The sequence below is a fragment of the Rhincodon typus genome, chromosome 21 (assembly GCF_021869965.1).
Source record: "Rhincodon typus isolate 14 chromosome 21, sRhiTyp1.1, whole genome shotgun sequence".
Taxonomy (NCBI): Eukaryota; Metazoa; Chordata; class Chondrichthyes; order Orectolobiformes; family Rhincodontidae; genus Rhincodon; species Rhincodon typus.
The window spans coordinates 41,531,872-41,551,615 of record NC_063352.1 but is presented as its reverse complement, the minus strand read 5'-3'; the positions used below and the strand labels follow the sequence as shown (position 1 = coordinate 41,551,615).

Genomic DNA, 19,744 nt, shown 5'->3' with positions numbered 1-19,744 from the left:
GTGGGAGGGCTTCCTGGTCAGCAATCCTGCAGAAAGGAAAGGCAAACTGCTTTTGTATTTTGCCAATAAGTATGGACTAATGCAATGGAAGTCCCTAGTCCAACCCTTAGAAATCAGAACAGGAGAAATGACAGATAGACAAGGTGTTCAGGAAAGATAGGGAAGGAAAGGAAGACAAAAGAGTAGCAGTGTTGAAAAAAAAAGAATGTTACAGTGCCAGAGAGAGGGGATATCCTTGAGAGATCAAGGAAAGAATCTATTTGGTTGGTGCAAAGAAAAAACAGTCATGCCTCCCTGACAATACCGTGTATGTTCTCTTGGCCACCAGCTAGTGGGAAAGAAGTACAGGAAGATATTTGCGAGGAAATTACAGAAAAATGAAAAGCCATAGAGTATACTAGGTAGTTTACAGGATTGAAGAGTTGTGAGCATTACATTCCTGTTCAAAAAATGGTGTAGGAATAGTAGTGTAAATGGTGTAAAAATCAGGGAGGTAATGGCCTAATGTTGTTATTGCTAGACTATTAATCTAGAGACCCAGGTAATGTCCTGGGAAGCCAGGTTCAATTCCCATCATGGGAGATGGTGAAATTTGAATTCAATACAAAATCTGGATTTTAGAGTCTAATGATGTTTGTGAAACCATTGCCAATTGTTAGGGAAAAAACCCATCTAGTTCACTAATGTCCTTTAGGGAAGGAAACTGCTGTCCTTACCTGACCTGGCCTACATGTGACTCCAGACCCACAGCAATGTGGCTAACTTCCAACTGTCCTCTGGGTAATAAGGAATGGTCAATCAATGCTGGCTGGCCAGTAATGCCCACATCCTAGGACTGAATAAAAAAAACTCAAAAACCTCAGGCCAGTCAGTTTAACCTTGGTATTAGGAAAGTTCTTGGAAATTATGATATTAATGACCATTTGAACAAATGTGAATTCATGAATGGAAGACAAATCATGCTTGACTAACTCGATTGAATCTTTTAACGAGGTAAGAGAGAGGTTTATGTGGTTAATGGGATGAATGTGGACTTCCAATGGTGTTCAATAATGTGCACTTAATAGACTTACTACCAAACGTGAACCACATAAAATAAAAGGGAAAGTGGCACCATGATTACAAAGTTGGCTGGGTGACAGGAAATGTAGTAGTGATGCACAGTTGTCTTTCAAAACGGAAGGAGGTATACAGTGGTATATAGGGCTGGTACCAGGACCATGACTTTTCATGATCTATGTTAAGAGGAGAGACTTGCGTGCATAGAATTTAATTTCAAAGACGGCAGTTGACACAAAACATTGAAATATTGTGAACTGTAAGGACAGTGATAGATTTCAAAATGACATAGCCAGACTGATGGAAGAGGCAGCAAGGTGGGATTGAGAAAGTGGTTAATAGGACATAAGTGATCTGAGGTTTTAGGAAGAGATATAAGAATACTAGAAATTATGATTAGGAATTATAAAACTTTGGTTGCTCTCAACTAGAATTCATTATTGTCTCCAATTCTGGACACTCCACTTTAGGTAGGATCTAGAGAGTATGTAGATAAGACTAACAAGAATGGTTCCAAAGATGAGAAACTTCAGTTACATGGGGGGATTAGAGAATGAGGGACTGTTCTCAGAGAAAAGGAGAGAAGATTTGACAGAGGCATTCAAAATTTTGTGAGGGCACTAGACAGTTTTGACACTAGACAGAGAAAGACTGTTGTTCTTTTCGCTGCAAGGGTTAAGAACCAAGAATGTTGGCTTCAGTTGAGTGACAAAGGAACAAATGGAGACATGAGGAAAAATTTAATAATGCAACACATGGTTACAATCTGGAATGCAGTGCTAGAAGGTGTGTTGGATACTGATGCAATTGAGGCTTTCAAAAGTGAATTGGATGAGCAAATGTAGAGAAAAGACTTGCAGGACCATGGGAATGGTGTGAGAGCAATGGGACCGAGTTGCTCAGGCAAAGACCTGGCATTAGGTTTGGGATTGACATGACAGGCTGAAAGGCCACCGTCTGTGTTGTACCCATTCAAAGGAGATGTAACCTGATGCAAAAGCAAAGTTAGAAAATCTAATTTTGCCCTTTCGGCTTAAAAATGGAAATCAGCATGTCATAGTTGAATTATTTCCTTCAAAGATGGGATGAGTTAGCAAGTTATCACATAATTCTTTTAGTTCTTGAACCTGGCTTTCACTCCAACAAAAGCTGATCAAGGAAAAACAATGCTTGCATTTATATAGCAACTTTCACAACTTCATGATATTCCACATGCACTTTGCAGCCACAGCCAAGGAAGCATTGTTTTGAATTCCGGTCAGGAAGTCCAGAGAAAACTCTGCAAACAATATTTGCCCAGCAAGGTCCCACAGCAATGTAACAATGACCACAGAATCTGTTTTTGTGATATTGGTTGAGGGATAAATAATGGCCAGGACAATGGAGGGAACTCTACTGCTTTCTTTACATAACATACCATGGGACCTTTTAAGTTCATTTCAGAAGGCAGACAAGAGGACATGCTGTAAAGCTAAACTAAAAACAGAAAATACTGCATGTCTTGCAGATTTGCCAGAGGAAAAACAGAGTTAATAGCAGAATTTAATGGCCTCTCCAGGTGTTGTGGTGTAGGGGAGGAGAAGTGGGGGTGGAAAGTAACAGGTGAAGATTCCATTGCGTACCCACATTCACGCTGATTAAAGCTGTGGTAGGAAGGGCTATAGATGGCCTTTTTATATAATTAACCTTATTTTTCTATTCAACCTGTTCAGAGATGTTACTACATACCTCTGGAGCAGATGGAACTTGAAAATGGGCCTCTCAGTCCAGGGGTAGGGACCTACCACTGCATTACAAGAGGGTCCTGTGGATGGCCTTCACACCCTTGTATCAATTGAGTACCATAAGTGTGGCATGAAGGGCCTCATCCCAATGTGTTTTAACACCGTGACATGCAAATGGGTACATCCTGTGGGGAATACAATAACTAAACACTGCTGACAGTCAATAGAGCTGTCAAACACTAAATTACTTGTAGCTGCCAGTGGGTGGGGCTTATGCCCCCCCCCAACCCTATCATACCTGAGGGCCGCTTAATTTGGAGCAGTTTTCATTAAAGCGTTGACACTGGGCTCATTTTAGCTGCCCCTTTCACAGTGAGTGAGACCCTCTTCACCTCCATTGAATCCAGTCATCTTTCTTTCTCTCTCTCTCTCTCTCTCTCTCTCTGTCTCCACAGATGCTGTCAGATCTGTTGAATTATATCTAGCATTTTCTGTTCCATTATTAAGGCATATGTCTTCTTTGTTTAACATCTCATCCAAAAGTCACTTCAATGTGGCGGATGTCCCACCAGTTCCTCACTGTTGTAAATCTGAAGTAAAAGTGGCTCTGCAACACCAAGATTTATGCAATTTGAAATCAGCACTGTCCTCTCGATTACTGGACTTTCCAAAAACAAGGAATACGAAGATCTGAGTGCTGCCATGCATCAATAATATGTCAACTTTATGATACGAGCAGGCCATGAGCATTTTTCCTCAATTACTTTGAGATGAAGGCACTGGCCATTAAATTGGCCATGACTACGTTTGTATCCCTTCGAGTACCAAAGATTAAAGGACGATTTGAGTTATTTAAGATGATTAAAGCGGTTGATAGGTTTGATACAGAGGAACTATTTCCTCTGGTAGGGCGGTTCAGAACAAGGGACTGCAACCTTAAAATTAGAACTAGTCTTTTCATGAGGAGATGTCAAGAAGCACTAAAAAGGTAGCAGAAATCGGGAACTGTCTCGCTCCGAAAACTGATGAGGCTGGAGGCTAATGGAAAATTTCAAAACTAAGATTGATAGCCTTTTGTTGAGTTAAGAGGAGATCAGAATATGAATCCATTGTGGGTAAGTAGTGTAAAAATATTATCCAGCTACAATTTAAATGAATGACAAAATAGGCTCAAGGGACTGAATGGCCTCCTCCTTATGTTTTTACTTTCCTAAATTCCTTGTAGGCGCTCTGGCACCATCAGAATTACCTCACATAATAATTGACTATGAGCCAATTCGACTACAGAGCCCAGGGGCAATCCTGCTTCTGGGCTGCTATTTGATCTCGTTGGGTCACGTTGCAGAAAGGGGACACTTTCTGAGATTCCCATTCCTGCTCATTATTCAGTAGCACCTGCTAAAGGTGATGGTACATTGACACTGAGTGACAGTCAGAGGCAGACGTGTCTGTGATAACTTCTATCATCCCAAACAGACTGCTAGCATTCGCTGTCACAACCTGCCCCTAGAATAATACCGATTTGGTCCAGGTATTGGTAGTGATTATTACCCATTGTACCACATTCCAGCACTGGGCAACTGAGATGGGGGAAATATAAGGAAAATAAAACTTTGACCTAACCTGATACTCCTGTCAATCTAATTATTGATCCATGTTAGACTGCTGTTTGAGTTGTCGCTTGGTTGCAACTTCCATGCCTGGATGAAGTGAACTACACAGACTGAGAGTTCCAGTATCAGTGTGCATACACAGGTGCGCCTGCATATAGCCCTTCATTGTCAGAGGTTACTGGAACTGGGGGTAAATGGAAACCACCAGGCTTAAATGGAATGATAGTTTCAAGGCCACTTCATTCACACACTGTAAAGAAAGAACGGTAGAAACACACACACATATATCAGGTGTCACAGAACATTTGAAAATGCTTTAAAGCCCACTTAATAGTGCGGAAGTGGAGTCAATATTATAATGTGGGAAGTTGGCAGTCAATTCGGGCACAGTATGACTGGATAATCTCTTTTAATAACGTTGGTTGTTGGGAAAGTATTAGTCAAGGCACCAAGTGAAGTTTAGACTATGTGCCATGGAATCCTTTACATATATCTGTGATGGCAAATGGGATCTTAGCTAATATCTCATCTGAAAGCCAGCATCCTGCTACCACTCCCTCAGCACTGCATTGAAACGTCAACCTTAATTACTCACTCAAGCCATTGCAGTGGAACTTTAACACAAAAGCAATTGGCTTAGGTGCAAGAGTGCTATCAGGTACACCTACATAAAACTACTTAAGTGATATAATTCATTCTACAATTCCTTAATCATTGTGACTTTGAGCAATCTACATCAAGTACAGAATATCCTCAAATTGACCACAAGAAGCCTATATCTCATTTTAATAAGCCACAAATTGCCTGGTACGGTAAATGTTACATTAGTGCTCTTCGGAGATGAATTTCAAGAGAGATTGGTGTAGGGGAGCCTAATGCTCTATAGAAACCATGCAATTCCTGTATTTGACAACAGCATGTACCAAAAGTTTCAAAATGTGCCATTCATTGGCATTCACCTCACGTATCTCTTCTTAATATGCTTAAGAATTTATCCAAGTCAAATTCGTTATGATTCTGCAACTCATGGGTTTGTTTCTGTTACTGCCTATTGTTCGATTCCATGCATCATATGTACAAGGAGTTGTGTTAATCTCCAACAATCAAAGGATCAACTTTGCACTTTAGGAATTTATAAAAGGAATACTTGCCCCTCACCCACCCCACACTATTTACCTGGTCTTTTGTTCAACAATGAATGGAGCCTGAGTAGCATGACCTGCTGTACCTTCATCCGAGACTGATGACAGACACATAGTACAGTGTCAGGCCATGAGGAAAACAAAGAGAGAGATAAAAATGAAAATATAAACATTATGAATTTGGTTTCCACCTTATTCCTGCCTTAAGTGCTGTACGTGAAAATCCCTTCAGGATGTTTTGACTCACTTCCACTGAGTCTTCAACCCTCTGCTAAGTCAGCAAAAAGCTGAAGCAGACTCAAGGCTAGGAGTCAACACATCTTGAGGGAATTCAGCCCTCAACACTTTAAACAGAAGTGTGTGCTTCCCCAGTGCTCTCAAACAATGGGAATTGAATTTCCCCCACTTTCTCCTTTCTAACACCCATTCTCCACTTTAGTTTATGTGTGTGTGTGTGTGTGTGTGTGTGTGTGTGTGTGTGTTTGTGTGGTTTTTCTTTTCCCATTGTTATCTTGGGAGCAGTACAAAGTGATGTTCAGCCCTGAATTCCCACAGACACGTCGATACTTACAACACAGAAAACAACCATTCAGCCCATCACATCCATGCCAGTCAATGTTGATTTGATTACACTAATCCTATTTTTCATCCCTTGGCTCATTGCGCTGAAGGCTATGGTAATGCAAGTGAATATCTAAATATTGCTTTTTCTAATTCATAAGTCTATCTCTCTGTAGTAGCTGCTGTGAGCTGTACCATAGTGATCAACTTGATGTTAAATAAACCCATGCACAACGTAAAATACTCGGAATTCATAACCTTTCAGAGGTATTTAGTTGTATTACCATCGCGATATTTGTTGAATTTGAGTGTTGGACGTAATATTATAACAAATCTGTTAATGGTCTATTAAAAAAGTCAAGTGACATTCAGCATACATTTTTTAACATATATTTCTGTGTTTATTACCTTTTCTTTTCAGTAGCAGAAACATTTCTGGCAAAATTTCCCTGTAAACAATTTACTTGAAGAGATCCCGTTGTATATAAATATCAACAGGATGTTTTTTTTTAATGACTGCTTTGTTAAGAGAATGTGGACCCCCTGGTCCTGTCTGAAAGCTTCCACCACGAAATATTGAATTTTCAATAGTAAAGAATAGGGACATGACTCCTTCCCGAGCATAATGTGATTCAGATCTAATTTCTTTCATTTAGTGCTAACGTTGTGGGTTTGGGGAACAGAGATGCGAAGATTACCAGCAATATATTTTATGATTGTGCGGACAATTCAAAGGCTGTAATTTTTAAAGAGGGTAATTTTTAAAGAATGTGTTCTGGTCATGGTCCCCGCTGACTGTTTTCCTTTGAAGGCCAGGAAACTAGAAATGAACCGAACGAGTGTAATGCCATTTCCCCATTAGTGCACGTACCAGAATGAAAGCTGCCTGTAATAAAACACAGGCATGGAATTTCCTTGTAATCAACTGTAGATTATTTCTCTGCAAAGCTGCCGTAAATATGTCACAAACACCTTTAATATCCTTCTGTGGCTGTCATACGGCAAGACTGCCATCTGCTAGCTTGACTAAACAGAACCAAACCCGCAAAAATCATCGGATTATCGCATCCCAACCTGACTCAGTCTGATAGTGCAAAAAAAAAGATGGCGTGACACCTGGCCGTTTTACATTTCTCTCGTTTTTTGAGATGTCAGCTATCAGTCTGTTTATGGCGTAAGGTTCAAGTCCCACTCCATGTGGACAGGAAAAACAAGGCGGACACTCCTTTGCCGAACTGCGGGGGTGCTGCACTGCTAACGGTGCAGCCTTTCAGATGCCAATTTTAAAGCAGGACCTATTCGCATTCTCAAGTGGTTGCACCATGTATATGTCTAATATTTATCCTTCAATTAACGTCATAAAAACAAATGATCTAGCCATTATCACGTTGTTGTTTGTGGGAGCTCACTTTATACAGATTGGTGGCTGCAGTACATCAGGGACTGCAGTTTAGCAGTACTTCATTAGCTGTTGGTCTTGAAATATGGACAATATATGTAAATATTTCCTTTATTTCCTCGGGGCTTAGAAAGGGGACGAGAGGCCAGAGTTCCTTATAGTTATTTCCAATAAGGTGGATGCCTGTGGGCAGATTTACATTTACCCCACACCTTTCACTGGTTTACCACATAGCAAAGCATTTTACAGCCAATAAAATACAATTGAGGTGTAGTTACTGCTGTTACATAGAAAATGTAACAGTCAATTTATGGGCACCAATGTCCAGCAAACAGTATCTGACAATGGCCAGATAATGTGTTTTCACGTGCTGACTGAAGGGTAGATGTTGGCGAGAGCACCACTGCTCCTTGTCAAAACTATGCCACAAAATGTTGTCGTATCCACCCGGTGGGGCAAATTGAGTCTCAGGATGATGTCTCATCTGAAAGACAGCACATCTGATAATTCTGCACTCCCATCAACATTGGCATGCGTGCTTTCATTTTATGTTTGCGTTTGAAATCTACAAACCTGTGACTCAGTCCTGAAGAAGGGTCACTGGACCCAAAACATTAACTTTGATTTCTCTCCACAGATGCTGCTGGACCTGCTGAGCTTTTCCAGCAATTTCTGATCTCCAGCATCCACAATTCTTTTGTTTCTCATTGTGACTCTGAGGTCTTTATGTCCTTCTAGCCCAGAGACCCTTCACTAATAAGTCCAACAGTTAAACCTTCCAACAAAGTCACAGTTTGAGTTCATACTGGTACTACACAGGCAGTGCAGGATGGGATCTCAATCCAGTAAATGACAGTATCTTCGACAATAAAGATCAATAAAGGAGCTGAGACTGGTAAAAAAAAGAGTAGGAGTTTAAAAAGTGACACTTCATCACTTTTCCCACAATTATTGAGGGAGAGGCAGTTATCTTTATCCACCACACTAAAAGTCATACCTGTGCAAAGCATGCCCGGAGATTATTTATCACATACAACCTCACTAATAAGTGACCCTGACTGAAAACAGTAAGAGCTAGAAAGCTGGTATATTTTATGCTACACATGTATAAAAATAGCCTTCCTGCTTAATAAATAATCAATTGATTTTAGGTCTGTAATCAGATTTGTTTTCCAACATTGACTAACTGCTCAAGTTTTCCTCTGAAACTTCATGACATCATCTGAATCATGCAACGATATCAGTTACTGTATATATTACCCTGCAATTTTTATATGACAATTGGCTTGACATCACAGGATTTGAAAACCCCAATCTATTTCCTACTCATTGATTTGACAATAATGCATCTTATCAGGTGTCAACCTTGGCTCAGTGGCAGCGTTCTTGCCACTGAGTCAGAAGGTCATGGATCTAAGCCGCACTCCAGAGACTTAACCACATAACTTAGGCTGACACTTCTGTTCAATAATGGGAGAGTGTTGTTCCACTAGAAGTGCTGCTTTTTTGGACAAGATGTCAAATCAAGGCCCCTCTCACTCAATGAAGGTTGTGGTATGGTACTGGAATGGTTATGTCACTGTGCTAGTAATCCACAGGTTTCAATTTATAATCCAGAGCTCAAATTCCACCAGGAATATTTTGGAATTTAAATGGGGTTTAAGAGAATCTGGAAAGAAAAAGAAACTGGTCTTATTAGAAATGGTCACAAATTTGATAGATTATCATTAAAACCAAACTGTTTCAGTATTATCCTGACCCAGCCTGGCCTGAATATGACAACAGACATTATATGACCCACATTATATAACTCTTCACTCTCTGAAGTAGCTGTCAGTTTGATCAAACTGGTAGCTCAAGAATAAGACTTTATTCGGATTGCTTAGGGATACCCACATTCTGACAATGACTTTTTAAAAAATTAAATCAGAAGAATCCAATGGCACTATTCCAGGAAGAGCAGATGAGTAATATTTGTGTCCTGGCCAGTGTTTATCCCCCAACACACATTACCAATAATAGCTAATTGTGTAATTTGTCAAATTGCTGTTTGTGTGAGCTTTCTATGTGCGAACTGGTTGCCACATTTCCTACATTGCAATGGTAACGACACTTCAAAGTTATTTAATTGCCATTAAAGAATTCTGAGGTTCTGAAAGATACTGTATTAGTGCAAACCTTTTAATGTCACATTTTGCAGTATTATACACAGTCTTACAGTTTATGAGGTCAAAGCATGCCAAGCATACTTAACTGATTTTTTATTGTACTGTAGTTAAGCTTATTTTCTTATTGACATCCATTATGACTACAAAGTTTGAGCGTAGATCTATCAGTTTTGGTCTTCACTTATGCTGACAGGAATAAGACTTCCACATGGTGGTGGTCTCAGATGGATTAGCGCTGTGTCAGCTTTTGTCTTAAACAAGGAACTAAAACAATGAAGCAGAGACCTCTGTACATTGTAACATTGCATGAGTGTCATGACATCTTGCCCCATCATATTTACTTGTGTAATTACAAGTCTTTGGGTCAACTCTGACATAAACCTCTGCTTGATGAGCCTCAACTGCCCTGCTACACACTCTTGAAACTCTGTTACAGATATGATGCATAGTGTCATGGGATTCTACCTCCTGTGCACCCAAAGCTTTTTTTAAGTGTTTGACATGCTTCATGCTTGTTGCAATGTGGAACAGGTGGGAGCAGGGTGTCAACAGAATCAAACCAAGGGACAAAACATAGGGACTTTTAAAAAATCTAGGGCAATAATGGCTGCTTGGAAACAATGATTAGAGTCAGGAATGAATTCCATTAAACATATGGTCACTGTAGCATGAAATAAATAGCCACAACATAAGATAAACAGCATTTTTTTCATTATCCAACAGCTTTAGAACTGCAATAAATAAATACTGACAGGGAAGAGGGTGTGATTGCATTATTGCTTTTTATTTTTAAAATGTTATTAAAAATTACTCTAATTTTGCCTTCTTGTTGCATTTGATTCTGATCTCATTTTCCTTTATTGCTTTCCTTTCCCTGTAAAGAAGCATTTGCAAAGTTTCTGTTGTCCTCACCTTTGTTTAATAGGTGTTTGATAATTAAGTTATTCAAATGGGAGAACTACCCTGTATAAGATTTTCTTCAAATCAGAGCTTGAAAGAAGGCTGGGCATTAAGTTCTGTTCTTTGCCTCTTGGTTTTGTAATTTAACTTTCTAACAATCAGTGTGAGAACTTTATAGAAAATCAATTTGGCTGATGTAGTATGATTACAAACGCGATTTTTTTGTTGTTAACTGCAAATGACTTTCTATGCAGTATGGGTTAATTTGGTCCAAATAACCCTCAGTGCGTGCAAAACCTCCTTCTAGCTAAGACAGAACTACAATCAAACCAACCACGCACATACCAGGGTTAGCTGGTATTGTACACAGACCCCGCTTTCATAAGCTAAATCCCATTTGGATGCTGAAGTATTTGCTCATATTAAATTTCACGTAAGTGATATTGCAAGATCCTATGACATTCACATCCCTCAGGGGACCCCTTCAATCACCTCCCCCAGCCTGTTCAACACAACCATTTTGTTTATACATTACTGCCCTTGCATTAAAAATGCTGAATGGAGCTTTTTCTCCCCCTCCTTTTATTGACTGCTTCGCTTATTTGCATAAATGCAATTAAATCATTTCCACTGGTCCCCTTTCTGAGCAGAATATAGCTTTTATTGAAACGTGAATGTGAAAAAAAAAACAAGCCAAGCTTTTAACGTGCATTTGATGTGCTTTAGAAAACTCATTTGGGCTAGAGCGGCAGCTTCTGTGATTAGCATTAGCCTTACTGTGGTGACGGTTATTACCGAAGGAGGTTACAGAGGGTGGCGCGGGTTAAGCTGTGTTCACATCGACAGTGTCACACTGGCGACTTCACTTGGACTTCAATCACTTTGGCTGAGAGGAGGTCGAGAACTCGATTATCTTTTAACTATTCGTGACTTTTCTGATCCGGCTGCTATCTTGTGGGTATCTGAGTCTATGTGTGTATGTGTCGGTGAATGTGTGCTTGAGCGTGAGTGTGAATTTCTGTGTTGAGTTCGTGAGTGGGTGGGTCAGTGCCTGAGTAGTTCTGTATGTGAGTCTGAGTGTGTGCGGGTGAATCTGTGTGTGGGTCGGTCTATATGTGTGTCTGTGAATCTGTGTGCGTGGGTCTATGTATAGTGGTTGGGTATGTATGTGTGCATGGATGGGTGAGTCTGTGTGAGTGTGTATGGGTATCTATGAGTCTCTAGGTGAGGCTGGGTTATGTACACGTGGATCTGTGTGTGTGTGTGTGTGTGTGTGTGAATGGTATGGGTGTCTGTGAGTCTCTGTGTTTGTGCCTGTGTGTGTGTTGGTGGGTGGGTATGTGTCTGTGTGTGGTTGGGAGTGTGTGTGTGTCCGTGAGTCTGTGTGTACACTTTCTCAGGTGATCTCGGAGTAGTATCAGGAAAGCCGCCAGTACAGGGACCCAGATTTCCCCGGCCACCCCCTCCAGTAATAAGTTGCTTCTTATTGAAGTTCTGCCGGGTTCTCTCTCTAACCCCAACCCTCCTCCCATCACTCCTGTCACCTCTCGTGTTAAGGTCGGTTCCGTTCATTCAAGTCACAGCAAGGCGAGTGAGCTAGGAGGCCAGGTTAAAAAAAAAGACATCGATACCTGGGCAGTGGAGTGAGACTTACATGTAGAAGTCAAATGATTGGGGTAATGTGCAACCCTGACAATCAACGGTGTATACCATTATTTCGACTTTTATCTATCATGTTTTGCGCCTATGTTACAGTTGCTTACCTGGCTCGTATATTTCTTACAGCAGTTGGGACATTATAATCTCCATGTTGCCTAGCGATAGTGCGTGAAGTTGAAAATACACAAGGGGTGATAGATGTCCCAACTGCTCATTCGGGCTGCTGAGATTGTACCCCCAGTGTCAATGCAATAACCCAGTCACCCGGCGACATTAACCGCGCAGGCACTGACCGCTCATCTCTGTGCTACCTGTGCTACTGGACCAAGGTCACCAGAGACCTTGAGACCTTTACAGACAGATGTCTCCGCTGGATGTTTTAGGTCTTGCTTGAAAGAGCCGAGAAAGCCCTAGGGGTCGCGCCTAGGAGGCATTTAACACCTTATCAAATCCGTCCTCTGTGACTGAATCATAATCAAAATCGCATCGAAAATTTATGTGCATCCAAATTCTATTTCAGGGAGCAGTTGAACAAAATGAATAACCGTAAGGTTTTTCTTTGTATACAGTTTTCCGAAATTAACGAAGAAGTCGGGGACGCTACTGAGGGAGACGCTAACAGCGAAGTCTCCACGTCTCATTGGCTTTAAAATGACTTTTCGGTGAATTGTGTGTTCGTGTATCCGCTTCGATTCCAGCGGAGCTCTGTGTATTGATACACACACACACATACAGACTTTGCTCCACTTTCTACCCATTGGTAACAAGTTTCCTTGCCCTGAAATTGAGCTGTAGGTTAAGATGAATAATCTTAACGAGGCACATTTCCACTGAATCTGCGCAGTGTCAGCATGTTTTTGTTTTAATCCCTTGCTGCAGATACTAGTGTGCAGCATTTTCTTCCTCGCCCCTTATCTGATGGCAACAATAAAAATGTTCCCCCACCCCCGCCCCGCTCTCCATACACCTCTTCCCCACCTATTCACATTCAGCCTAGTGACTGTGTTTAACTCAGGGACTGCGGGTAGACCTTAGCAAACAAGTAGATAGATCCTCCTCGTTTAAGCGAACAAACGGTAAAAACAAGGCAAAACTGCAGCGATTCCAGAACCGCAAACACTGCGGATGCTGGAAATCTAGAATAGAAACATTTTCTAAAAAAAACATAAACAGTTCCGATAGTTGTGGAGAGAGAAATTGTTTTTTTTTCCTTTTCACTAAACAGCTGGTTTTGCTTGGACCAGGACTAGTCACTACACTGGTCAGATGAACGCCAAGAGACCATCCCTCTAACTGAGTTAATTTGTATTATCATTCGCAGTTTTTATAGAGACCAGTACATCCCGGATAAACCCACGAAATGTTCTTTCGAAGGTGAGTGTTACAAGGAAATGCGAACTGAAAGTGCTGGAGAAACTCAGCAGGTCTGGCAGCATCGGGGAGAGAAACAGAGATTAACATATCATCTCAATGGCAGCATCGGGGAGAGAAACAGAGATTACATCTCAATTTCACTCCACAGACCTGCTGAGTTTCTCCAGTGATCCCTGTTTTGTTTTAAATTTCACATCCCCTGCATCCGCAGTGTTTTGCTTTTAGTTCAAAAGATTTATTCATGTTAGGGTATCATTCATTTCAGATTCCAACTCCCGCTGATTTTCACAACCCCCAGAAAACTGGCGCCACAGCATGTCCAGTGTCAGTTGAGGGATTGGTGGGGGGGGGGGGTTCTCCTTTGTAGGAGTTCACGTTTTTGTTTTACTTTTTTCGAGGTCTTTTTACGTGGTGATGGGGAGGGCACAAATTCTCTACAGCCAAAACTCTCCGGGACTGAAAAACAGGCTTTATTTTGCAAGTATTCTTTCGGACGATTAGGATATTATATATAAAGAAAAAACTCTGGGGGTTTAAAGTATCTGAGACGGTGTATGAGAACTTGTAGCTTCTAACTGGTGACGATCTGTAGAGCAAACAACTCCCTTTTAAAGTGACTGTGTTAGAACAGCCGTTTTGAAGCGGGGATTGATACCAAACAAGGGTCCGGCATTAGGTGATTATGAGGGTGACTACAATTTCTGTCATTTTGTTGCAATTTGTCTTTGTTGCTTCCAAACTGAATGGGAAAGTAAGAAAGTGAAACATTTCAGACTAAACTCCCCAATAGAAGACGAATTCGCCCATTATGCTTCAGATATCTTTAATAATTCCTATTACATTTTTTAAAAAAGACTCAATTCGCTTTTCACCCAATGTGTCAAAGCTCTTTACAGTTAATGAAGTACTTGGGAGGCGTACTCACTGTCTTTGCGTAGTTAGCTGCTTAGAACTGACACTCCAATCAGTAGCAATGATACAAAGTATGAAACACTCAGGTTTTGGTTACTAACCTACCTTTGAACATCGCAGCGAGACACATGACATGGCTGAAAACTGTTTTGGAGCCGACAGTCCCTGCACTACGTTCATTCATCTGGTGCTTAAAATCTCGCCGTGTTTCCCGGGACCATTTTGGTGGTGCAGAGTAACCACAGTTGCAACGAATAAAATAGATGAACGATTGGAGGCGTCTTAATATTCAGGGCAGTTTTTTTGTTTCCCCAAAATATAACCTTTTATTCTGCTTATTTTACAGAAGATTTTGCTTGATTTGGTTTTTGCAATGTGGCACAGAGACGATGCACGCGGATAGGGCACTGAGAGTTTACAGATGTTCATACAGCTGCCATTGTTGTGAGTTCACATCGCCGGAGACTGACTATTCTGTAACAGACTGGACGCACGCAGGCTCCGGTTTAAAGAGGTTTATTGCAAAAATGGAAACAAAAAAAAACACAAATACAGAAACAAATAAATATTGATTCACTGTTTATTAAACAAAATACGCGAGACAATACAGAAGTATACAGATTAATCTACCGTCACAGTCACTCTTGATGCGTGCTGCTCTCTCTTCCTAGTTGCTGCTGTCAAGATATTTATTGCAAATTCCCTCATTTGTGATTTTGCGAGGGATTCACTGAACAAAAAGAATCTGAAACCTTCCATCACTTGCCACAGTCCAAAGCAAACTATCAACACACAATTCGCACCAAAACTTTGGGTCCATATTTGCTGTTCTTTTATATTTGCAGACAAAATATTCAGTCCTGTCCTCCTGCCCGCCAAACCGGTTTTCATTCAGAATCAGCCAACTGGTCCCTGGGCTGTCTAGTACAAATGACACCTAGGCTCCTTAGTAAAAGCAGAATTGTTACAATGTGTAAATAATTTTAATGGATAGTGTTGGGCTTGTAAGTAGAAAGATCTGTGATCATACTAAAGACATCTGCAAAACAAATGAATTAATGGTTTTGAAATACTACATCGTTTTAAATGTTAAAATGTGTTTTGTTCAGTATTTCCTGATTTTTGTTCTCGTTCATTTAAAAAGCAGGTGGCGTTTTCCCAAAGAGTCTGTGATGAAACAACCAGCTCTGTGCCGGGATTCCTCCTCCAGCTTCTGCCTGTCCTATATTGTCTAGGATCCCCTGTGGAGCCAGTGAACAGATGCGCCGAATAGCTCCTCCGGGGAACAGTCAATTATTTAATTATACAAGGCTGCATTCATTAAGGGCGCGGGATCTGTACGCCGGAGTCTGGACAGGACACAAGAGTTCAGCATCAGCTCCTGGGTCGACTGTATGAGCTGAAGGACTGTCTGTGATAACAAAGGCCCGGGTTTACCTTGAACTTCCTCCCCACACGCTGAGAAACCACCAGGGAGATGAAATCCCCCAGCTATGTTAATACTGTTTCTACCGTTCTGCTTCATTCACGCTCTCTGAAACTCACACTGTCACACACACACAGTACATTCATAACTGCAAGTTTAGATCGTTTTGTCATCATACTTGTATCTTTTACCGGGAATATTCGTCATCCCAGTGGATCTCTCTGCATTACTACACTAATGTACATATCAAGGTATATATGTTCAGTCCCTACATAAACCATATTTTAAGTTGCTGCAGTTTGACATTTGTGAGGAGCCTCATTTTCAGTTCCACTATTATCGCTACATAAATTTGATATCTGGGTGTCAAACATTAATGCTGGAAGATTTTAAATCTAGTCATCACAATATCGTCTTTCTACCAGTGCTTGTATTTCCCTCTGTATTCACATATAGATTCGAACATTCAATAAAATGACAATAAAATCTGATTATAAACATTCCTGTTCATCATCTCAATGAAATCCATGTATATTTTTTCAGGCCCTATAAAGTGAGCTCGGTCATGTTGGGTCTGAGATAGCGGGACGCTCCACGATGCCAACCACAAGTTCTCTGTTTGAATAGAAATCGCGCAGCGACAAGTATTTGTGTGTTTAATTCTAGTTGGTCATTGTCACAGAGTGCTCAGTTTCTACTCCGGCAACACTCGCAATTTCCCGGCTCTACATTCTTTAAATTTATACAAGTGAAAGCCATATTTTTGTTTTGTTTGGAGCTCTGAAAAATGAACTGGTGGTATCCCAAACGACATTGCTAGCCAGCGTTTTCCTTCTTGTTGCAAAATGCTGAGTGGAAAAATGACGGGTCAGCCGATTTTAGCACTAAGTGTCTGGTGAAACACTATGTCCCCATTTGGACATTCTTGGGAGTGGATCCGAAAAGGCTGGAAGTATAGCGGAACAGAAAGAACGAGGCACTAAAAATGATAAGCATAAATTACCACATGGCAATAAACCGGGATGGGTGCTCAAGTTTTCGGACGACTCAAACGTACATTTCCTACAACTTAGAACCGGCACGGACTCTGTGCCTTCACATAGGAAAACATTTGGAGATAGATAAAGCCCTGCAAAATATAGATGGTTTCAAAAGCGCTCATTTTGTGCAGGGGCTACTCTTCAAATTAATAACAATCAGGCCTAATTTAAAACTAGATTTAATGTCCATTTTTCACTTCAGGAGGCGGATGTTAGTAATTGGAACAAAAACAGAAGTTGCTGGAAAAGCCGAGCAGGTCTGGCAGCATCAGTGAAGTAAAATCAGAATGAACGTTTCGGGTCCGGTGACCCGTCCTCTGATTTTTCTTCACAAGATGCTGCCAGACCTGCTGAGCTTTTCCAGGAACTTCTGTTTCTGTTCCTGATTTACAGGATCCGCAGTTCTTTCGGTTTTTAGTTGGCAAGTGGAAGTCTGCTAATTGCAGCCAATGTTTGATAATGTTTTACAAACTGACCGATAGGTAATGGGACATGTGGGGAGAAGGTAATTGTGGGGGTTGGCGGAGAGGGGGGAAATCACAGTACATGGACAATGTAGAAGTGTTTTTCTCTAAAGGGAAACAACGATTGAGGAAATTTATTGCTACCGTCAGTGCTTCCCACACCGGGGATAACCCCACTCCGTGCTTATTTGAATTACTCCATACATCTGAAACACTGCTGTCGACACGGGGCTTGATAGCAATCGCTCCTGCCCTCCTATCAAGGGGCCAACACCCCAGCGAACTGTGCCCCCTCCTGCTTTGTAATTGCAGTGCCGAATATGTTTGACCGTTTTTAAATCCAGTTTGACAACCAGGGAAAATCCATAGCCAGTCAAGGCATCTCCAGCACCGACGCTGTGCTTAACACTCATTTCCGTTTCTGTCGGGTGGTAAAGGGTCATTCCTTTAAGTATTTCGAAAGGGTTTTGAATCTATATGTCATATTGCAATCTAACTTACAAACTCGTTTCATGCCTGAATGAAACTATTTTTACGACCAAGAGTTATAGATCTAGATCTCAGCTGGTCAACCCCTTGGCTCTTTTCATTTTTACTTTCGATTTATTTATGTCGTGCTGTCACACAAACACACCAGTCAATACACACTGCCCTTGCATACTCTCTCATAGCGCCTACCTTTTGCTGGGACGAGTCCCCATTAACTGCACTCCTGAGGAAAACCACTCCCGCGCTCAAACGGCCTCTTCAGCTCCCAGTTAGAAAATTAAAATTCACCATTTTATTTCGGCCGTCGTCACATTCCCAATGCCGAAAGTGCCGCTGCCTTCAGCACCGTTAGTGCGTGGCCTACAGTGAGTGAAGGAGAGATGTTTTTAACCGTGCGACAGCGGTCACCTCTCTTCAAGTGCTCACACCGAAACAGCTACATTCTGTGATTATTAGTGGATAGAAACGACAGCTTTAATATCGTCACATTCTGATCACTCCCTAAACAGTTGGCCACAAAATCGCATATTCTGCAAATGATTCTGTTTTCTGAATGATATGAAGGAAACTGTCAGCGATTTCATAACTCAAATAGACCAGCCTTGTTATATTTATGCAAATTGGGAACCGCAATTATTACAAACGTTATAATGATTTACTGAAACCTGACTCTGATTTTGGGCGTTTATGTAACTGTGAAATTCCTCTTCTGAACTGTTTTATTTCGAGACGAAAAATGTGTAAGAGCGGATCCTAATGTAGTTTTTGCTTTCCACTCGGCATTGAATTCGCAGTCACTGCTGGTGAGTGGGTCTGTCATTCGTCTGTGTGTGTGTGTGTGTGTGTGTTGGCGGGTGGGGGGGGGAAGGAACGGTGCTTCGCCAGATCCTGAATCCCTGCTTCCCATCCTTTCCTCTCCCGCAGGACAGCCAACTCTGCCTCGGCGTCCTTTCTGTTCTCATCTGTCTGCCGTTCCCTCCAGTTGATTAACAAAACGCCCAAACTGCAACTCTATTCCTTAATTCCCCAGACGTCAGTGTCAATCAGCTTTGAGATATAAATGTAGCTGCGGGTGACCTCTCCCTCCAGTAAATCCGCGGGGGGAGGGAGAGAGACAGAGAGAACTCAGGGTTCAGAGACAGAAAAATATTCTGGTTACATTCTCTCAAGCTGCATTGGGCTAGCCTTTCCCTAGGAATATCACTGAGAAAAAAAAAATACAAGGCAATCTAAAGATATCTATCAATGTGTCTAAACCAGAAAGTGGCTCAGCGCTGAGACAGTATAAAACATCAAACTAGTCCCGTACGTATCTTGAATACAGACAGGCGATCGATTTGATGACGGGGGTTATAAAGGAACGCGTAGATTGTCTGCTCAAAGCATATTAAAGCTGTTTAATTCGCTCCGACGTCCTCTACTTTATGAAAAAAAAACTCCTTTTCCCTTTCCAGTTATGAAGAAAGTCGGCACTTACCCTTTTTTTTGCCAATAAGAAAAGGAGCGGGGAGCGAGAGGGGCTGGGAGGAGATTAGCTTGATCTGTCTTGCTCGTGTGTTCATGTTGAGATTGAAAAATAAATCTCCACGATGCCCTTGAGAAACGTATCAGCAAATTCTCCATTGCAACGACTCGCTCAAGCTGAAAAACAACAAGCTAGTAACATTGAAGGAATTTGCTTATACAGTACTGTGTAGCCGGCCTATTCAAAGGAGAGGTCATATTTAATCTGACCAGAACACGTTTGATGGCTGCAGACAATAGAAGCAAAACCCCAGCAGCCCCCACCCCCACATACACATTTTCCTTCTCTC

The 19,744-nt window shown here is 41.4% G+C and overlaps 1 long non-coding RNA gene across 7 annotated transcripts in view; it reads right to left on the bottom strand.

Annotated features, from left to right (window-relative positions):
• The window catches only part of LOC109933606, a 54,538-nt gene that overhangs the window by 20,963 nt on the left and 13,831 nt on the right, over positions 1-19,744 (bottom strand). For 6 of the 7 annotated variants that reach the window (XR_007264341.1, XR_007264340.1, XR_007264344.1 and 3 more), the window contains 3 exons: positions 19,408-19,571; positions 18,120-18,290; positions 15,074-16,916 (listed from right to left, as the gene is read on the bottom strand). This is a non-coding gene — a long non-coding RNA (uncharacterized LOC109933606). Of the gene's footprint in view, positions 1-15,073; positions 16,917-18,119; positions 18,291-19,407; positions 19,572-19,744 lie in introns of those variants that run through there. The other variant, XR_007264342.1, reaches the window with a different exon arrangement.